Source organism: Bombus impatiens, unplaced genomic scaffold (assembly GCF_000188095.3).
Source record: "Bombus impatiens unplaced genomic scaffold, BIMP_2.2 scf_0120, whole genome shotgun sequence".
NCBI lineage: Eukaryota > Metazoa > Arthropoda > Insecta > Hymenoptera > Apidae > Bombus > Bombus impatiens.
In genome coordinates this window covers 393464-408284 of record NT_176539.1, presented here as the reverse complement: position 1 = coordinate 408284, position 14821 = coordinate 393464, and the positions used below count along the sequence as shown (strand labels likewise).

Here is a 14821-nt window from a genome sequence, read left to right as displayed (position 1 = left end):
ACAAACGAATCACTCACGTTTCCTGTAAATTGCGGATTCATGGTTTATCGGCGCACAGCCGAAACGTTTTACTGCTCGGCGATGCGCGATAACGCCGTGCTGACAGCGGAATGTCCCGACCAAAATGAATCCAGCGAGTACACGCGAGACGCATATGCGGGAAACGTATTCCCCTGTGTTTTGTTTTTCGCGGCCGTGCCTGGAATATCGGATATAGCCAGTGGCGTAGGGCGAAAGGAGACCAACGTGCCTGGAGAATTTGCGCTGCACCCCCAGAAACAGGAAGACGTCTCTGCTGACAGTGTACCGGCGCGTTCGTTATCGTGACATTCCTACTAATGTAACTGTGTAACCTACGACGTATGAAGATAGACGGGTATGCATGCCGTGTTAAATATTCTTTCTGCGGGCATGCCGTTGCAGCGTACCGTGTTAAATATTCTTGCATATTCCGTAGACACGTTGCGACGACACGCACGCATGTTACTCTTAATACAACGTTATGGAGAAACGACGCTCCGCGATTTTATCTTCATTGAATGTAATGGTCTAAATGCTGCAAGACTCTTTGTTCTTTTTACTTCTATACAGACATAAATAGATTTCTTTCGGAGGATCCATTTTCCATAAAAGAGGACGATTTCTCCACGATACTTTGACTAGATTGAAGGCACGGATCAAACTAACAAACGGATACGTCTGCTCTGTTTTTGTAGATTAATATTCAGACTGAAACAAAAAGATGTAAATATTGAATATATCGTATGGCAGTAAACCGTAACAGTAATTATTATTTATTCTTCACAAAGTGCTCAAAATATTTTATTATGTGATTACTGTTCAACTCAATCACATTGACAAATTCCAGCATTATGAACATTTATACAGCTATTCTTTCACTGCAGAAATTGATTGCATTCTTTTTGCACAACGGAAATTATTTTGGTAATTATCTAGAAATTCAATATCCTTATTTACTTGGGTATTCTAGAAATATATTGTCAAGGTCATCATTCTGAACAATTTTTTTTTTGTAACAACCGCTCAGCTTTGCTTTTCAAGTTATAAAACAATTTGTGTTTGATATTACATACTATTATTTAACGATTTATTTTATAATTTTTTGTCCTGTAAACAATTTTTGAGTGACGGTAGATATATTGATACATTTTTGAGCAATTGAAGATCAGAATAAAATGCAACATACCACATATTAATCGATTCATAGGAAATTATTTTACACTATTCTACCCTAAGTCATAACTCACTGGTTTTTCTTTGTTATTTACATGATATTAAAATGCGGCCACCTATGAAATGTAATCGTAATCTACATTCAATTGAAAATATTTTGGAAATTAAGTTCAAGCGGCGGTTATTTGTATAAGAAAAAATTGTTCAAAATGATGATCTTGATAACTTATTTCAGAGGTACCGAAATCGGCCGACGAAGACGAAACAATAATTATTTTTTATACATGAATTTCTTTATTTCTAGTGGAAATAAATTTAATTGTAATAAAAACAAAGATCAATGTAGGTACACAAAATATTTTTGACTTACTTTTTGGAATAAAAGCGCTAACACCTCATTGGAAACGAATATTTTCAATTTATGTACTCTGTATATTAAATATTACTGCATATGTATTCTAAATTTTGATTACTACTCTATCTGACTACACGAATTATAAACAATTTCCTGTTATTAATTACACCAAGGATAATTATGAAAATTTATTGAATTAAATTTGCATATGGAAAACAATTTAAATACCAAGAGACGTAACTGATACATATCTAACATCTAAAAAGGGAAAAGAACGGAGAAAATTCTCTTGTATATCATTGAAGTCGTGCTTTAAAATTTCGTTATTTTATTTACATTTCAATAATTAATTTAAGCCATATCCCTTTATTAACCGATACGCTATTTATCAAAGCACCAATAGATTCCAAATCAAAATCTCCGATTGTGATATAAGGCAGGTGCTCATTAGTAATAAATCAATGAGATATTAATAATATACATTATATCGATGAATTATAGTTTCGGTCTTCACTGTTTTAATACAAAAGAAATTAATATATACGTATTAAATTATACGTATTTCAAAGTGCACATGTCAGTGGGGCATTAAAAATATACTGTCATTTATCATGGAACACACCACCGTCTAGCGAAACATAAATTACAATTTCCCTCCTAACCGGATTTACAGTATTTTGTTTGATTCACACGTAGTGGTCATTAATTTAATATCCAATTAAGCTTGTACTGGTTTCATTGAACGCGTACCGTGACCCATTAAGTGTAATTGCCTGATATTTATTTGAACGATATTGACAAATGCTCACGAATTTAGAAAGTACGATATGAATAATGTTAAATTGCCTTTGTTAGCAATAGTTTCATTTTTACATGCCTTCAAGAAAGTATCAATATAGAAAATATTCTATTCTCTCTTGATCATTGATAATGAACGGTAATTATACAGTATTTTCAGTTGATCATTGATTATGAACGGTATTTAAGAATGTGTATGTATATATAAAGATCTAGGATAGGTATCTACACTTAGAAATATCTATTTTAAAAGATATCGCAAAAGGATATAATAGCTAAAGAAAAACGCAAAAATATCTATTTATGATCTTGTTCCACTTACGAATATTTCCTACTTTTATGATAAAAAGATATACAATCTCCCAGGTAAGAAACTACTGTAATTTTATTGCCTGACAAGAAAGTCGAATAATTGTTTCACGATTGTTTTGAAATTTATTGGCATACACACCTCTCGTTAACGAATACTAATAAACTTTCCGTTTCTCAATAATCAACCCATAAATTAGAAATGAAAATTATAGCAGAACCATGACGAAGTAAAAAACAAGTGGGTCGGCTCTATCTAACACTGATAATTGCATTGTCGCATTAATATCTACGTATCTAACATAATGCAGTTTCGAGTCTGAAGACAAACGATCCAATCTGTTAAGAGTGTGCCACCCCTTGATGTGTACGCTTTCAAACCACAGTTATAATATATTCCCCGAGGTCAAAATTTATTATCCACTAAAATACCTGTATTGCTGCAAGAAAGCGGCTGTTGACTAGAAAAAGCCACTGTTATTAATTCGCATTAACTTAATAGCTATAAGAGAGAAAAGGAGAGGGTGAAGGAAGAGGGGCGGGAGGAAAGAGGAGTGTAGACAGAAAGAGAGAGAGTGCGAGGCCGTAGGGGGGAATAAGGTCACGCCAGAAAGTGAGTAATGAAGGCGGTTTATCTCCGAGGAGTAACTAGCGGTGTTCGTGTAATGGGGGCATTCATCAACGCGATCTCACATCGCCTTTCCGTTCGCGTTTCAGAGTCTCATGACGATTTGCACTACGAACGGACGGTGAGAAACGGAGCTGAAACGATTTCTTTCTGCGCGCGTCTTGGAAAACCCGTTGCCACTTTGCCACGTAAGATTAATGTCGTCGAAGCGGAGTTTTCGGCACCATTAATTTTTCTGGCACATTTATTAATTTTCCGTACTCGGCAGTCGTTCAGCACAGAGTTTAAGATCTTGACGTTAAGCTGACGAGCAATCGTCTTTCTTATTCCTATTTCCTTTTGCATCTTTCTTTCGACGTTTTTTTATTCCAACACACGTATAGTCATAAGATTGGATCATGTACTGTGTGATATACGATTACAATTAAAAGTTACATTATTTCTTCAAAATTTATCGTAGGTAATGAAATGAGAAAGTTTATAATTTTGCTTAATTTATCTTTCTTACATATTCGTTATCACTTAATCATTTTTTATTCTATTGTAATCGTGTGTTTAAACAGTTCAAATTTATTTTATCGATCATGCAAAATCTATGAAATTTTACGTTGTACGTTTAATAGTAGAACGCACATTGTTGTATATGATACAACGCGGCACTGCCACTATGTGACATCAGGAGGATAACGGCAACAATAACAATAACAACAACAGCGAAGCATCAACGACGAACACGATATACACGCGCTGAACACGCAACAAGCACAGCGGGCAGCCATATTATTACCGTCTTTTCGCAGTCCGCGCCTCTGTAATTATGATTTTATTTTTATGGACATAAATTATACAGGCTGCCTAGCTGTGTCATTATACGGCATTTTAATTCAAGGTTGTAGACATAATGGTAACCCGCACCACGGACTCGCTGCTCACCTGCCCAGTGAAGAGAGGAGAAGAAGGAAGAAACGTGCACGTCAGGGGTAAGGAGGGAATCTCGCTAGTGGGGAGACGGCCACTTTGCCTCTTGTTACCTGTACGCTCCTGCGTTTATTTTTCTGCTTCCTTTGCACTCTCATTTCCTTGCTTTCCGAGCTGACGATCAATCTACATAACGCTCGACCTTTTTTCAATTTGAATTATTGCTCACGAATATGTTCTACGAATTGGAAATACGTCATCTGCGTTCGTTTATTTTATATAAGATAAGATTGAAGTCCTACCGTTAACGGAAGAAGACTTTCTGCTTTCGCCACTGATACATCGTATTATATATATACATCTATATTATTCCACATATATAAATCTTTTATAAAATTTCAGAAAAATTCAACAAGGAGTAGCTTGCAAACAATATGTTTGTTACTTTATAATAGAACTTGGTAAAAAATTAGAATAAACATATCGTTTTCTTCTCCTATAAAATTAGTTAAAGGTAAAAAATGTTAATAATGCAAACAAAGCATTGTAAACTAATTACAATATTTTACTCACGTCAAAATGGTAATAGATAACTTGTGTAATATAAAATTATACTAAATCGTGTATCTTCTAATTTATCCAACTAAATTATGGCTTTAAGTATATATCATATGTTCGTGTTTAACACTTTAATTAATATAAGATGAACTATTTTTTAGTTTCTTTTTGTTTAATGAACGTGATGAGTATTAAATTTGCTTTATCTACATAAAGATCGGAAGGATATTTATCATACTAAAACACATAACTACATAAAGTAAAAAATAACTGAGTAAATTACGATATCTAATAGTAATCTCGCATAATACCTAAAAGAAAGTATAAATCTATTTTTAACGAAAACCAAAACACAAGTGGAAGGAAAGATGGTATCGTTTCGTATGGCCTGCATGTTTATCTCTATAATATGCGAGTTTTTTGTACTTCCGTTTCCTTGTAATTCTAACAAGCGTGATCACGGACTGATTAAATCGTGTGACGCTTTGCCCACGTACGTAATTATATAACTTTTTAGTGAACATTGATTAATTATTCTCACTCGCGTCATTAAGGGAACTTCCGTCAGAGTCACTAAAAAAGTTTGCGCAAACATTCTACTCCGTTAAATTTGTGGAATTATGAGATCTTATTTTTTAATGACATTAGCAGATATTACGAATAATCTCAGAAATTTTTCGTAATATTAATTTGCAATGGTATGAGATTACTCATAACTTATCTATATAATTCAAAATGGAAGGAATAACATTTGTAACTTATAAACGGCTTGCTTATAATAGAGATTATATTATTCGTAAGTACAGAAAATTGCAAGAATTATACAAATTGTAGCAATCCGAATCCATTTTGTAAATATTTAAATACTTCGCATTTAATTTTTAACTGTACAATACATATTACGTTTTCATCGATATCCCGAACATCTCTTGCCTAAGAGTTTATTCAGCGCCATACACGTGAATGATATTCCTCAAATATTGTATGACTGTAATTTAAGTGCAATTTTAAAAGGCAGTACAGTGCTTCAAGGTCCTGGTGATTACGTAGAATAATTATGTAGCGGTCCGTTGTTACGTTATTACGGCCGCCGGAATTATACTTAATTTGTAGTCATAAGTATACCCTACTTTGGTTTACTTTTGACAGTAATTCGTACTTTCTTGGAACTGCCGCTCCTATTCTGAACAATGACGCCTCCCTAAGAATCCGGTAATTCATTTCGTACGATTGCGTCAAGAACTTTTACCGCTTGTCTCGTAGACTATAATACTTCGAATCCTATAGGTAGAATTTGAAAACTTAACTTTATTCTTTTGGCTGTCTTTTTTTACAAATAAGAGAATTACCCTTCAATTACTAAATATCTTGAAGTATTAAATTCGGTAACGTAAGTAAATAAAAACTCAAACAAAAATATTACTTTTTTAAAGTGTTTGTAACGACGAATAGCAAAATCATACACAATAATTTGATGACATTGACATATAACTGGGTAATGAACTAATTTTAATTACGCATTTTAGGGAAAATATTGAATTCAGTGTCACTCTTGTTTTCCATGAATTCAGGAAAGAAACATATTATTCACATATTTGCGTCATTTTAGTGTTAAATATACTTCTCTCGTATTTACAAAATTATGAAACTATGAAACGACTTCCATTTTAAGACGATTAAAATTAGTGTACAAAACGAAAAGGTTAGCATTTATAATTTCAATTTGTTTTATAGAATTTGATCAATGATGCATCACTACTCAACAAAAATAAGACGATATTTTATTTGAAGGACGATACAATCAATTTTGTTTCAAACAGATATGTACATATATAAATCGCTTATAACACATAAACGGTGAAATGTCACTGGAAACAAACATTAGAATGATAGATATTTTCGAAAATTCGTAAACAAATGCTGACATAAAAAAAGAAGAAAGAAAGAAAACAGAGGAAGTGGGAAGAAGAAAGAAAAGAAAATTGGCTAGAGCGACTATTATTGATAAAACTAAAGTGAAAGGGTAAGGACCAGTGACTCTTGTTCTTTCAAAAATGATCATCGATCCTGTCAGTTGAGATAGAACAAAATCGGGGGTTCGTTCGCTTTTTGTCGATGAATGGGACAAGGATCAACACGTACGGTAGTCGGTAATACTCGATGTTGCGAACGCCCGGCAGAGTGGCAAGCTGTCAGCCCGCCGCCGTGCTGTCAGTCTCCTGTCTGGTTGCTGTCTATCTGTCATTCACTCACTCAACCCACTCATTCGGACAACCCATCTCCCGGACTTTTTTGGCGTTCTCCTACCTCTTTTTTTTAATCTCTCTTTTTCGTGACTGATGTTCAAACTCGTTGGCCCCGTTACAACGCCGCCCGTACGCATCTGCCTGCGAAAATATTTTTTCGGCTCGTGCTAAGCCAACCTCCAACGATATCCAGCCGCGTTGTCCTGCGAAAAATTCATTCCAGATGCGCGACGCACTCACTGTGATCCGAAATTGTTTTCGCTACTCTGCCAGACCAATAATCATCCTGTCATATTAATTAGCATTGAATATTTTTAAAAGATCAATAAGATGAAATAAAATCGGTCACAAAATTGTAAAAAATTTTCAGAATTTAGTATTTAAACGAATTAATCGAATTTTTCGTTCCTTATTCATTTATTTGTAGTTCGTATCGAAAAAAAAAACGGGATCATTTTCGTTAAAGTAAGAGTTGGAGTTTTTATCAAAAGAGATCAAGGAGAACAGATGTAATTAAATTAAACAGTTAACACTTCCTAATTCTGATCCTGATTTAGTTGCTACTACGTCCGTAATTCTTGTCGATTTTTAGGTTATACAAGTTATTTGAATGTAATTATTTTTCAATTTAGAACATATGAAGGCACAATAACATATGAATTAATATCGTAATTACATTTCTCAATATTTATTGCAGTGGTAAATGTATCTGGACGTTCGTCATCATCGATTACGTAAATTAAACGGAAAACGGAACTGGCTTTTGTCTAGCAGGAAGAAATATGAAAATTTTGCGACACAATGCAACGATACACAGAATCTCGACCCCTTCACACACTTACAGACGGTTTGGATATAAATCACGCGGATTTACGGCCTCAGTTAAAAAGGGTAACGCAATATTTATAGTCATCTCGCACAGTTACATATAACAAATTGAACTTTTATATAAACGCGCTCACGTCCAAAGGCCTTATGGCAGGCACAGATTTTAATTATCGATATCGATTTATTGCCAATACATATTAATGCAGCAGCAAGCTACCTCACATACGGGTGTTTATTCATATTGATGGAACCAGATTGAAACATAAACCGGATATGCAAACAACTACAGGTTTAATCGTTCGATAGTGCTCGATAAAAAAAGTAATTTTACACACGAATTGACGCAAAAATTATTATTCTACATCATTCGCTTTCTACTTATTATTAAATTATTCCAAACCAAGTATACACAATATGAGATTGTGGAATTCCAGAAAAACAAAAAATACTGATAATTGGTTTCGCGAGGAAATAATTAAATTTGCTTGATATTTGAATATATAAATCAATATGCAAATATACATTTGTGCTCTTTGTGAAACTCTAAAGTGAGAGTAAAAGATACGAAGAAAATTATATTCAATGAGATAAAAACATATTATAAGAAAAGGCATAACCACAAAATCGTACACAATGTATCATATTACATATCATAAAAACAATATTGAAAGAACGAAAACCAATAAATCACTATAAATAATTATTTTATTAGGAATATCTTCGTTTAACCAAATCTTCTTTCAATAAAAGTCTGTACTTTTTTATTATATTTGTACTATGTTATTATATTTCTAGTAACAGTGTTGGGAGCATGTTATAGAAGAGGTAATGAGTTTCAGCTTGGTACTGTACAAATTCGTAATTGTATAAAACAGGAAATCTCAGGCGCGTTAATTAATCTCTTGTTTAATTAACCAACGCGGATGGAGGTATCTAACAATGAGAGCAGTAAGTCATTTCAGCACAAGGAAAATCATGTAGCGAAACTGAATTATACCAATTTACACACGCGAAATAGTCATTAAAACATGATCCGGATGTTGAATGCACAGGACTGAAAAATACATATATTGTAGATAATAAAACACGGTGCATTTGAGGACATTGACGAAGTCTCAATGATAGCTGGAAACAGACGCTACAAGGAAAAAGATGTGAAGAAGCGGAACTCGTAACGACTAACGATTCCGTCCATTTTCTTTTATAACCTTCATTACAGCACAAAAATCAACCATTTTCAGTGCCTGCTGAATCTTTGACACGTACTTACACGACAAACTGTTTATCTTTAGATTGTTCCTTACTTCTCTCTTTGTACATGATTTTAAATAGAACTTAAGAGGTTTAATTTATGTCTCGTATATTATTACTTGATAATGATTATTATCTTTGTTTTCGATGCTGTAGCTATGTTTATTACCACCGTTATAAATGACATAAAATAACATAAAGCAAACTATATTAAAGTAGACGTAAAGTTGACATAATTTTTGTATAAGTGGCAAATGACGCAATCTTTGATTAGATTGCTTCATGAGTTTCATCAGTTTTGAAAAAAAAGTTTAATTATCTATAATTTGTTTACCTAATTATCGTACTCGTAATTAGATCTACGCATATAAATAAAAAAAATCCGTATACAAAATGTCAATAAAAATTATCTACATAAGAAAATAGATTTTCATTAATTTTATTAATGTAGAATGAGGAAATACTCCACAGGAATATGCAATTATTATAAAAGAGAAATCGTTCATAAAATTTAATGACTTACATCATAACATTGGAATAATCATACACAAAACATTTGTCTATCTACAAATTAAATAACTTACAGTCCCAAGTAAAAATTGTTAAACATAAAATTTGATAGAATAATGATCGCTAGATTAATATTATGTTAAAATTTAGTAGAATAATTAAATCTGACTGTAGTTCTTAATGGCCTAGGCGTTGAGTACACTAATTTTTTTGTAAGATTTGACAGAATTATTTATCAGTCTTGCGTAATTATCAGTTTTAACGAGTTCATATTTTTCAGAAATGCTTCATAACCTCTTTCTTGTTTCTGCCAAAAAATGTTTTATTGAATCTTCTGTTAAATATTTGAAAACTGATTAAGAATAGAGTTTATACATTTGGAAACATAATACTATTTTCATTTTCCTACTATTTGTATAATAGTGTCATATACCCTTATTAAAGTTTCTTCCATTTCTTCTTTCAAATAACTGAATTGAATGATTTAAAAAATTCAATATACAACAAACGAAAAGAGAATATTTATTACATATTTAGATCAACAGTATACATATAGTAAATGCTTTCAGCTGCAATAAAGGAAGCAGACATGGCAGAGTAAATCAGTGAGAGATCGCGAAATACATATCACCATCGCTGCAACAGGGCGTGAAAAGAGCTTTACCAAATCTCTGGCAGAATTCCCAAGGAAGTCTGAAGGAGAATGATCCGTAGTAGTACAACCTTGAAAGCAGTAAAGTGGTCGAGTAATACCAAGAAAGTAAAATAACTACTTAGTTGAGTGATAAATCGATTTTCGCAAAGGACAAAATTAATTTTATGTTTTTAATCAATGTAATAACTTTATTTGAATAATATTTGATTAAAGATAATTTGAAATAACATAGAATCTTCATATATCGAAAATTAGTAAATTGTTCGGAAATAATTAATTATGATACAAACTATTGTTTTATATTGTTATTGATATTAAAAAGTACATAATTATTAAAATAAGTTAACAGTTCCTGTATGTGTGAAACATATCGTATATTGTTGATTTTTAAGCTTGCTTAAAAAGCTGATATCTATGGTAATACATGGATTATTATCTTAGCTTGAATAGATATGAAATTGATATTGACTAATAAGGAATATACCTACATATTTATCGTTGGACGCATTATTGTGATGTTGCTCAAAATAGAAAATGGATGTCCTCTATGAACCGAAAGGCAAGCATTGACTGTCAAGAAGTCAAGTGCAGACACTTTCGGCATACTTATACGGTAGGATGCAGCGAATCCCTTCGAAGTGCCATCAATTTCTCGGTTTCCCGGTAGCTAGGTAGACGAACTCGGCTGAGTAAATCGCAGCGTATCATCGTCTCTGCAACAGGGCGTGAAAGGGGCTTTACCGAATCTCTGGCAGCATTCCCGGAAAAGTCTGAAGGAAAAAGGCTCGCGGAAGGACGCGGCAGCGGGCGAGGCGAGTGAACAGAAGCAAAGGAAGGAAGATGACTGCTCGGTTGAGTAATGGATCAATTTATTTGCTGGCTGTAGGTACCTACCGGGGGTAGTAGATACGTATATAGGCGGCGTATAACAGGCCAGAGAAATGGCTACGTTGGATCCCCCGTGTGTCGGGTAGAAAGATGTGCTGCGGGATGCGGGCCGCTAGGAGACGATTTTCCTATCTCTTTCCGACCCTCACTTCTCAGCATCTTCTTCTTCCGTTCCTACTGCCGTCACCTTTTCCTCTCGCCCCTCTACCACCTATTCCTTCTCTTCGTCTTCTTTCTCCAACGCGTTGCTCAGCAGTCTCTTTCGCCAAGAAGATCGTATTTATTTCCACGGTGGTGAGAATGGATAGCGCTCCCGTGATCTATGTCTCGGCGCAGACACATCTCATTTACTCTGCGAAGCATAATTCCTTAACACTTTTTTGGGGAAAAGCGCTCATATATCTTGGTTACGCCACCAAGTCGCGCGAACTCCAACGCCTGGCACACTCGTACCAGCAATTCCGACTCTTGCTGTATCTTTCTCCGATATTTTATATTCGCCGTTCCTCTTTGGATTTGCTCGGCTCTCGGTTTGATTTAGGCTTTACGCTGTACCGTTTTGGAACCACCGTTTCGTTGTTCCTTAGCAGCTACAACGAACTGTGGCACCGTTAAAAGGTGTAACGCTTGTCATCCCATGATCTTTTTACCGTAACGTCGCTCTTTTGTCTCTTGAGATACATTAACCATACATTATGCTTAATATAAATATCCAATATCCGATTTCGATATTTCTTGCTTGATCCAATGATTCATGGCTTACCCAGTTTCTGTACGCTGTTCACAAATAAGGAATCTCACAGATAAAGTGACACGCGATACGTTATATTCATGAACAGGTTTTCGTGTTTATAGTTGCAATCTTCCTTTTCCATGTACTAAGATAAATGGCTGTTTCTGATATCGATATATAATTTGCGTAACCAGGAAGCTGATGCACGATATTCGTGCGAAAACCCGTATACATATTAAACTCGTTGACATATATCGTTTCGTAATACATAATGGAAAAAATGGAAAAATCATTTATCATATAAGAAATAGGAGCATTAGAAAAAATAGAAATAAAAGAATGTATGGACTAAAATATTTCATAGATACCATTTTTATTACAAGTGAAAATGTATTCTATGTACACATATGATCTGTCTCAAGTTTCAATTTTTACAACAATTTTATTCAATGAAATTTTAATTTTTACCGCAATTTTATTCATTGTGTTTGAAAGAATTTGTTTCTATTCTAAATGGTGTTTTTAAATTTTCGTATGACTATAAAATATTCTAGCGCTAAATAGCGTAGTATACAAAATAATAACTTTTATTTGCCAAAACGAATATAAAAATTACTTCTTTAAACACTTACTGAAAATTAACATGAATCCTCTGCTTTGCATATAAAGTACCTACTATAATCTTAAGGCATCATACGTGATTTGCAAATTACAATTAGTTATATGGTAAATTTGTCGCATTAAGCTGACCACGATTGCTATTTAACTGCCAAGCATGACTATTCATTTTTTTAATTGCAAGCATTCGTGCATAAAGTGCAAAATGTGACGATTCATATACAGATATTAAAAAAACTTTCTTCAACGTGTTGTAATAGTCTAACTGCGTTTCCAATGAAATCATATGCACCGCATTAAAAATAAATAATTACAACTAAATGCCAAGCCAATCAACTTTTTGTTGATTATAAGTAGTAGCTAATAATATGTGTGGGTACGGAGTTCCTAATTAAGAATCATATGTGTAAGTAACAATAAGAGAATTATAATTGTCAACACAAAAATGTACAATAAAAATACGTATCTTTTAGCAATTAATAATACAATATTCATATAAAGATAACAAAATTTATTAAATATAAAAATTGACAACTTTTTCAGTAGAATATTGTTATAGTATGCGAAGATAATAAAAAAGTAGCGCTCTTCTTTTATATCTCTTATCTAAATCGCACATTTAAAGTTACAATAATATACCAAATAGGTATATTATTAATCTGGCAATCTAATGTAGCGATAAAGTAAATAATTGCAAAATGATGTTTGTCGAAATGTCCGGGCAAATTCGTTACACGGAATTTCGAACACAAGAATTAATTTCAAAAGGGTTGATAATACATACTCGTTTTACGGCTTGAAATAATATCAGATACGAAGCATATATAAATCGTTCTGTGGAGAACGGCAAACAAGTGTCGAATTAGAAGGTTGTCGATTGGCGGACGCCGCAGGTGGATATTTATACAGCATCAGAAGTACCTGTATCGCAATCATTAATAAATAACGGCATTATGCAAATGAGCAATTTGTCTCTGGGCGGTAGGGCCGCACGAGCCTTCTCCGGTGTAGTCATTTTAAATATAAAATGAAAGTACAAACGTAACGCATGGCAATTTATTTTGGCCGACTGTCACGGTGCGGTAGAGCGGTGGCTCACATTTATAATGAGAAGACAAATGATGCGTTACGATGTGTCCGCATGCCTGTACAAGCACGTATGAGCGCAATGATGACCGACCATTAATTTATCGCACGGCGCAACACGACGAAACTAGGGCTCCCGTCAACGAGTTTTTCGTGTTGATGCCATTTTCGTTGTACCTTTTCTCGTTGTACGTGTTTTATTACACGCCTAAATGGAGACACCGAACCTTTCTCTTTCTCCATCTACACAACATCAGATTATCGTTCGACTCTCGCGAGTTTCATTATTCCCTTTTTCCTTTTTGTTCCTTCGATATTTATTAATGAACACCAATTTGTATGAGTTTCAAATGAATTTACACTCTATCGATAGAAGAGCTTTATCATTCGTTGAGTCCTGCAATTATTACACCTCAGCTACCTACTTGTAAATATCTTATTATGCATTTTCAATGCTGTAATGCAAATTTTTTATAAGGAAAATTAAATGCGTATTTAATTTGTTTGCTAGTTAAATGAATTAATTAGACAAATATAAATACTAGATGCAAGGACAGGTAGTATCACGATCACCGCAGCAGAATTCTACGCTTTTAAATTAATAGAAATCTGTTTAAAAAGTTGTCGCAAAATTGTTCTTGACATTAAAATTCAAGATCCAATTTGTTTGCTTGCATTCTATTTTACTCATCACGAAGACCAAACTTGTCAAAGGAACTATGAATTATAATTCTACCATTCTCCTCAAATGGTGTTAAAGTTCTATTGCCTTTTACATTGACATTATGTATTTGCAATATGTTTACATTTTGCAGCCAGATGAAAAGTAAATACCATGATATTAATGAGAACGCAGCGAATTATTCCTTAGCACACGAGGTAGTTTACCCCAAATACAACAATGAAGCAATTAACTTCATGATTTCAAAATATTACAAAGTTACTTACTATATGGTGTAACTTTCCAAACAAAAATTGAACGGCATCGAAGATACGACTTGATGCCATTAGATTTTTTGCAAGTGGATACGTAGAATACTCACTAAATAAAGTATGCTTTTTAAAAATAGAATCACATTTCCTTATATGTTCATCTCATTATTCCATATAGAAAAATATCAAGTCGTCCATGCCAAAAGAGAATTGATTCAGGAGAAACTTTAATTGATATTTTAATAAATTATGGTTTTGAAGCAACGCAACAAAGATAATGAACGAATCTTCTGATCTAGTGTTTTGATATGAC

General features: G+C 33.6%; 1 long non-coding RNA gene across 2 annotated transcripts; it reads left to right on the top strand.

Annotated features, from left to right (window-relative positions):
• The first annotated feature begins 3342 nt into the window (after positions 1-3342).
• On the top strand, positions 3343-10398 carry LOC105680269. Of its 2 annotated transcripts, XR_002945958.2 has the most exons (5): positions 3343-3472; positions 3911-4095; positions 4174-4264; positions 7704-7897; positions 10165-10398. It is a non-coding gene; the product is annotated as an uncharacterized LOC105680269 (long non-coding RNA). The 2 variants fall into 2 exon arrangements; XR_002945957.2 differs by lacking the exons at positions 7704-7897; positions 10165-10398 and having other exon boundaries at positions 3360-3472; positions 4174-4702.
• The last annotated feature ends 4423 nt before the right edge of the window (positions 10399-14821 follow it).